Source organism: Chrysochloris asiatica, unplaced genomic scaffold, assembly GCF_000296735.1.
Source record: "Chrysochloris asiatica unplaced genomic scaffold, ChrAsi1.0 scaffold00080, whole genome shotgun sequence".
Taxonomy (NCBI): domain Eukaryota; kingdom Metazoa; phylum Chordata; class Mammalia; order Afrosoricida; family Chrysochloridae; genus Chrysochloris; species Chrysochloris asiatica.
In genome coordinates this window covers 1,797,956-1,806,520 of record NW_006408598.1, presented here as the reverse complement: position 1 = coordinate 1,806,520, position 8,565 = coordinate 1,797,956, and positions in this window count along the sequence as shown.

Sequence of the window (8,565 nt, the reverse complement as noted above, 5' to 3'; positions counted from 1 at the left end):
GTCACCTCTCTTTGGAGTGAGCACAAATATGGATCTCTTCCAATCAGTTGGTAAGGTAACTGTCTTCCAAATTACTTGGCATAGATGAGTGAGTGCCTCTAGTGCCATATCAGTTTATTGAACGATTTCAATTTGTATTACATCAATTCCTGAATCCTGTTTCTTTGCCAGTGCTTTGGGTGCACCTTGGACTTCTTCTTTCAGTACCATTGACTCTGGATCATATTTTGTTGTGTTGTGAAGTGCCGCCGAGTTGATTCTGACCCATAGTGACCCTGTATAGGGTTTCCAAGGAGCAGCTGGTGAGCTTGAACCACCGACCTTGCAGTTCAAACAGCTTTGCTGTCTGATGCATTAGCCCATAGCACCACACCAGGACTCCTGGATCATATGCTATCCCTTAAAAAGGTTGATATCAACCATTTCTTTTGGGTACAGTGATTCTGTTTATTCCTTCCATCTTCTTTGATGTTTTCTGCATCACTCAATATCTTGCCCATAGAATTTGTCAGTACTTCAAGTCAAGGCTTGAATTTTTTCTTCAGTTCTTTCATCTTGAGAACTGCTGAGTGGGTTCTTCTAACTCCAGTTCTTGCACATTTCAGTGGAATACTTGATTTAATCTTCTTGAGCTGCCCTTTAATTTTTTTTGTTCAACTCTTTTATTTTCTTCCATTGGATTTAGCATCTCTATGCTGGAGAGCAAGTTTTATTTTCTCTTCTGACATCCATTTTGGTCTTTTCTTTCTTTCTTGTTTTCTTAATAACTTTTTGCTTTCTTCATATTTCTTCTTGATGATCTCGTACAACTCTTCTAGTGTTCAGTCATTAGCATCTAATGCATCAAATCTGTTCTTCAGATTATCTTTAAATTCAGGTGGGATACGTTCAAGGTTATGTTTTGGCTCTCATGGACTTGTTTTCGTTTATTTCAGCTTCAGCCTGAACTTACCTATGAGCAATTGATGGCCTGTTCCAAAATCTGTCTCTGGCCTTGCTTTAGCTGATGATATGGAGCTTTTCCACCATCTCTTTTCATAGATGGAGTCATTCTTATTTCTGTACATTCCATATGGTAAGTCCAATGCGTAGACCTATCTTTCATGCTGTTAAAAAAGGCATTTGCAATGAAAAAGTCCCTTGGTCTTGCAAAATTCTATCATATGTCCTCCAACATAATTTCTATCACCATGGCTGTATTTTCCAACTACTAATCCTTCCTCTTTGTTTCTAACCTTTGCATTCTAATACAGCTTGATTACATGTTAGATCAATTTCAGACTGAAGAAGTAGGTAGAATTCTTCAGTTTCATCATCACTGGCTTTATTGGTTCGTGAGTAAATTTGAGTAATAATGGCATTAATAATGGCATTAACTGTCCTTCCTTTGTTGTTGCTATTGTTAAGTGCTATTCAGTCAGTTATGACTCATAGCGACCCTGTATAGGACTTCTGAGGAGCGACTGGTGAGTTTGAACCAATGATCTTATGCAAACTGACCTTGCATTCCCACACTTATCTACGCCAAAAGTCTTCTTTGCAGACATATGGAAAGTATCCTATCACAGAGAGCATTATACTTCAAAATAGGTCTTGAAATATCCTTTTGGATGATGAATATGATGCCATTTCTCTTCAATTTGTCATTCCTGATGTTGCAAACCATATGATTTTCAGGTTCACAATGGCCAGTACCAGTCCATTTCAACTCATTAATGCCTTGGATATCAATCTCTATGTGTTCCATTTCATTTTGACAATTTTCCATTTTCCTAGCTTTATATTTCATACATTCTAAGTTCTGATTATTAATGGATGCTTACAACTGTTTCTCCTCATTTGCCCCATCAGCAAGTAAAGGTTCCAAAGGCTTTACTCCATTCACATCATCATGATTAACTCTACTTTGAGGAGGCAGTTCTTCATCAGTCCTATTTTGAGTGCCTTCCAACCTAAGGGGCTCATCTTCCAACACTATATTTGATAGTATTCTGGTGCTCATTATATTTCTTCCTTAGTCCAGAAGCTCAGCTGAAACCTACCACCATGGGTATACCAGGTGAAACCTACCACCATGATATACCTTACTGGTATACCTTACTGGTATACCAGGTAAAACCTACCACCATGGTTATACCTTACTGGTATACCAGGTAAAACCTACCACCATGGGTATACCTTACTGGTATTAAAAATACTAGTGGTATACCTTCCAGTATCACATCAAAACACAAGCCACCACAGTACAACACATTAACAAGTGGTGGAAAGAAAATGTAAGGGTAGCAAATAAACACATGATAAGAAACTCAATATTAATAAAAATTAAGGAAATGAGACAGGTGTCAAGATGTCAGACCAGGCAGAAAACGTACAGAGACCCTCTACAACAAAGATATGGAAAACCAAATGAGACAGATTCAGATAATAGTCCTGGAACCCTGAGCTGTAGATGTAGGGATAGAGAAATATATTCAGTGTTCACTAGAAGAGGAAGCTGAATAGACACAGCAAAAGAAAAAGAGGAAGACAGAGAGAAAGACAGATGAACTATCCAGATGTGGCGTGGCCACCATAAACTTTCATGAGCAGCTTTAGAGACAAGACAGTGGCTGGTGATTCAGAGTATGCCCCCTAAGTCTCAGACACACAGGTATAACTTTTTTCTTATTCCCTACACTCCCTTGATGACCAGAGGCATGGCTGGTCCCTACCCAGGTACACCCCACATGAAGCTCCCCCTCTCCTGGCAGTCAGAGATGCGTGGCTGTGAGCTCTGCTGTCATGAACTCCATCAAAAGTGAGTTAGGAGTAACCTGAACCAACCCCAGTGCCTGGATTCAAGGGAGCCTGCTCCAAATCTTCAGAGCAGGCCCTGTACAGCCCTGGATTAGCTCTCATTAGGAGAATAAGCTGAATAGATGCGGAGGATAAAATAATTAAAAAAAAAAAAAAAAAAAAAGACAAACAGGCAACCTGTGCTCACTGGCCAGACATGGTGCAGGCATTTTGAACTTTCATGGGAGTATTTTGAAGGCAGAGTGGAGCTTGGTGGTGCAGAGACATAACACTTACTGGTGGAGAGAAGGACATTTTTTTTTTCTTGTACACCACGTTCATCTGGTGACTGGAGGTGTGGCCAGCCTGCGTCCATGTATACCCCCAGTGAAGTTCCTGCTCTCCAGTCAGAACTGCACAGCAATATAGTGAGCAACATAGTTGTGAGCTGCATCAAAGTGAGTTGGCAGCTATTCACACCAATCTACCACCTGGATTCAGGTAGGTCTGCTTCAGATGTGCAAAGCCAGTTCTGGTCAACTCTGGACTATTAGTACTCTTGCCCCTGGCTGCCCTCTGCAACAAAAAGACCTTGATTCCATATTTAGGGTCTACACACATCCTCCAAATTGGGTTCGCAGAACAGAAAATACCTATGCCATCTAGGGCTGAGTGTCACCATCCCATCCCTTGCCTACTAACCATGTGAACTCAATGACTGGCAGAAGCCCTCTCTCTGGGTCTGGAAAGTTTTTTCCTTTCATTGTTTTTGTTTGCTTAGTCTCTCTTCCCCCTCCCCACTCTCCCACCCCTGTCTTTCTCTCTTTTTCCTCCTTTGCTTTTTATCCTATCTCGGCTTTCATTTTTTCTTCTTTTCTTCTGTCCCTCACCCCCTCACCTGCATCTTCTTCTTTCTTTCTTGTTTTTTTTTTTTTCTTCTTCTTTCTATTCTTTTTAGTATTTATTTTTATTTCTTATTCTCTGGTCTCTTTCTCTTTTACTCAACCTACTCCCCAATTATGTTAAGTACTTTTATCTTTCTTTTTATTTTCACTTTTATTTTTCTCTTCCATGGATTTTTTGTTGTTGTTGTTGTTTGGTTATTTTTAATTTTCTCTTCCTCTTTTATCTTTTTGGCTATTGTATTCTTTATCTAGCTGTTGCTTGCATATTTTAGTCCTTTTTCTCTGTTAATATTATGTTTTTTCACTCTTATTTGGGTCTTTGTTTGATTTCTACCCGTAGTGTATTCTTGTTTTCTCTTCTTCCATCACCTACTGGGTGACAGCAACTGTGCTCTCTATAGAGCTCAGCCACAATTGTATTCTTTGCAGCCTCATCCACTAGGCAAGAGCCAATACCAGCTGCTATACACCTGACCAGTGACAAGAGCCAAGAGCAGGAAAACCCATCCTAAAGTGAGCTACACAAATGGCAAACATATAACAGTCAGTGCACACACTTCTATTCTCTAATCACACCCAGCAGGAGGCAGATGGTGAGAGCCTAAGAACACACTAACAAGCAATCATCAATTAAATACAAATACAACACCACCACAGTATCTCATGATGAACAGATAATTTCCATTCACACAAAGAAACAAGACAGAGTGACTCAGGAGACAGAGCTAGAAAACATTTTTGAAGAAAAAAGACATTGTTGTTGTTTTCAAGCGCCGTTGAGTCGATTCCGACCCATAGCGACCCTGTATAGGTTTCGGAGGAGCAGCTGGTGAGCTTGAATTGCGGACCTTGCAGTTCAAACGGCTTTGCAGTCTGGCTTATTAACCCACAGCGCCACACCAGGGCTCCCAAAAAGACATTAGAACTACCTTAAAAAAATCCAATAGAATTATAGTTAGTTACCTTCAAATGGTTACGAATCAGGCTGTGAATCTTATGGTCAGCAGTTTGAAACTACCAGCTGCTCCGCGGGAGAAAGATGAGGCTTTCTGCTCCCGAAAAGATTTATAACCTAGGAAACCCTGTACAGGGTCACTATGGGTTGGAACTGACTTGACGGCACTTAACAACAACAACCTTCAAATGATTGAGAGAAAGGTCAGGAAAAACAACAGTCCTGGCGTGGCACTGTGGGTTAATGCGCCATTCAAGAAGCTGAGTGAACCCCAAAAAGGACAGACCCCAAAATAAAATGACCAAGACATATCATAATCACGCTTTCCTAAATCAAAGACAAGGAAAGAATCCTGAGAGCAGCTTGGGAAAAATGAAAAGTTCCTGACAAAATAATATTAAAAACATTAAGCTCTGAGTTTTTTTTTAGCAGAAACCATGCAGATAAGAAGCATTTCAAGATAAACGGAAATTAAAGGCATTTGTAATAACCAGAAAACTTTACAAAAATTACTAAAGGGAGTTCTTTGGATTCAAGAACATGAGATTGACATACACAGACAACAACCTGAGATTGAAATATGGAGGAACACCACCCGGAATTCAGCCCATATATAGATGTATCCAAAGTGAAACAAACCTACAAGACTGAAAACAGTGAATCAGAGATATCAATTTATAATGAAGTCAACTATATAGCAAAAAGAGGAAATAATGTAGATTTAGAACTTTCAATTGGCACTGAAATAGAGTATATTTAAAGGGGAAAAAAAAATGCAGAAAACACTGTTTTCCGGTGCATATGGAATGCTCTCCAGGTCAGACCAAAAATCAGACCCAAAAGCAAGCATGAGTTTGGCATTGCCAAACTGTTTTCCACAGTGACTGTACCATTGTACAGTCCCACCAGCAATGAATGAGCATTTCCATTTAACCACATTCTCACAACACTTGTTGTTTTCTACTTTTAAAATCAGAGCTATCTTAGTGGTTGTGACGTGTTTTTTCATATTCAAATTTCCTGACACAACCTTGCCTCCTGAAAATGAAGAGGACTTGAAGCACTTATTGATGACTTTTATATGGACTGCACCTGAATATAAAAAAACAAAACAAAACACAAAAATTCTCACAGCTGACCCAGTAAGCAACATCATGATAAACACAGAAAAGATTGAAGTGTCAGTGGATCCACAATCAACACTCAGAAGCAGCAATCAAGAAATCAAATGTAGTACACTAGGTAAATCTGCGGCAAAAGACTTCTTTAAAGTGTTAAGAGCAAAGATATCACTTTGAAGACTAAAGTGTGCCTGACTAAGCCATAGTGTTTTCAGTGGCTTCATGTACATGCAAAAGCCGGACAATGGATAAGGAAGACCAGAGAAAAATGAATGCATTTGAATTACGGTGTTTGTGGTGTAAATGAATGTTAATGTTTCTTCTAGCCTAGTCTTTGTAACTCCCAGCAAATGACTCTTCCTGATGGGTCTGTGTGAGAGAATGTGGGAGAAGATGCTGATAGGATAACACGATTCAGCTGTGGTTGTTAACGGAGTTAATTGTGATTGTAAACACTTGGAACGCTAGCATGGGTATAAAATGAGCTCTCTTTGGGGCTGTGAGTGGTCTGTGTGCTCCTTGGTTTGGTTAATCAAACGCTTAACAACAGCAAGCCGCCGTATGACCTCTGGTTCTTGGGACTTGAGCCTATAGACTGTCCTTACTTGCTAGCTTCTGCAGTCTTGTGAATCAAGAGAACCCTCCTGACTGATGGCTGATTTGGGACTTGCCAGCCTCCACAACCACGTGAGTCATTTCCTTGATGTCTCATGAATTCTGTGAATGGTGGAACCTTGGGCAGAATACTGAGGGAAGGAGTAGTGTTTGGTATCAGGAATTATGGCATGATATAGTCTGGTGTGACACTGTAAGTTAAGTATTCAACTTTAAGGTGTGTTTGAAGTACAAGGTTGGTGATTCAGACTCTCTAGATGCTCCTTGGAAACCCTTTACAGGGTTGCTGAGTCCGAGCTGATTCAACGGCATTTAACAAAAACAACAACAGCATAGCCTGGTATGGAGCTCTAGGATAAGAACTGGCCCACAAATTCAGTTTGAACCACAAGTTCAGCAGTTCAGATCCACCAGCCACTCCTCAGAAACCTATACAGTGTCGCTGTGAGTCCGAACTGACTCGATGGCACTTAACGGCAACAACAGAGCACTTCAGGAAGAAGGCCTGGAAGTGTAGTGGATTATGAACTGTTCTACTAACCGCAAGGTCAGCAGTTCAAATCTACCAGTCACTCCACCAGAGAAAGATGACGTTTTTTGCTCCCATAAAGACTTACAGCCTCAGTGTTGCTATAAGTCAGAAATGACTTGGTGGTACACAACCACCACCACCACCAAAGCTTTTCCGTATTCCTGATGTGGCACTGTAGGATAAGTCCTATACTACTAACCGCAAGGTCAGTGGTTCAAAGCTACCACTACTTGGAAACTCTATGCAGGGTTGCTATGAGTTGCAACTGATTCACCAGCATTTAACAACAAACAACAGAGCACTTCAAGAAGGTTGGGCATTTGATATATCTTTAACCTTCTTCTTATAGGGAAGAGTCTCATGTTGATCTTTTAAAAAGAAATTGTTGTTGCAGTTTTGGTAAAGGATATTGAAAGTACCATAGATTGCCAGAGGAATGAACAAACCATTCTTGGAGGAAGTACAGCTAGAATGGTGTGAATTGGTCTCACACACTTTGGACTTGGATTCCTGGTGTGGCACTGTAGGATAAGTACTGAACTGCTAACCTCAAGGTTGGTGGTTCAAACCCACCAACTGCTCCTTGGAAGCCCTGTAAGGGTTGGAACTGACTTGAGGGCACTTACTAACAACTTTGGACTTGTCGTTAGGAGGGACCAATCCCTGGGGAAGGATACCATGCTTGGTAAAGTAGATGGTCAATGAAAAAGAGGAAGACCTTAATGAGATGTACTGACATAACTGGCTACAACAATGGGCTCAAAGGCAGGGCCTGGGTTGCACAGGACTGGGCAGTGTTGTGTTCTGTTACATGTACATAAGGACACTGAGTTGTAACTAACCTGACTGTACCTAATAACAAAAACAATGACTAGTGACTTCGAACACTTTCTCATGTTCTGTTGACCATTTGAATTTCTCTTGTGGTGAAATGTCTATTGAAATTCTTTTGAGAGAAAGCATAGTTACTCATGGTGGCTGACCTAAGCCAAATCAACATGTCATGATTTGGCTTTGAGTTATGACAACTAAAATAAAGTGGACTTAGTCTAATATTTCACAGCCACACAGAAGCTATTGCCGTATCTCCTGATCAAACACCCATCATTTTGTTTGATGTAGTATTCTGAGAGAATGGAAATGATTCCTGGTGTGGCACTGTAGGATATACACTGGACTGTTAACAGTTGGCAGTTCACATCTACCATTTGTTCCTTGGTAACTCTATATATAGGGTCATTCTGGGTAGGAACCAACTTGATGGCATTTACCAACAATAACAATAACAACTCAGAAAACAGTGACCAATGAGGTAATCTGCTATAAAAATTGAAGTTTCAATGAGCATGCATGTAATGAATTTTGGATTTTTCACTATTTTTTAGATAGTCTACTGTTTTCTGCACAGCATGGATTCAATATGCTCTGGAACACAGTAAAGATATTTCAGCTTTCTGTGGTTACTAGCCATATGTGGCTACTTAAAATCAAAGTAATTAAAACTAAGTACAAGTAAAAATTAATGTTCTCAATCATTATAGCTACATATAAATACTTTATTGGGAAGTACATATATAAGACATTTTCACCATCACAGAAAGTTCTACTTGATAGCACTCTTCTATGATTCTATGATTATATAGAGCCTAGTTTTATTTT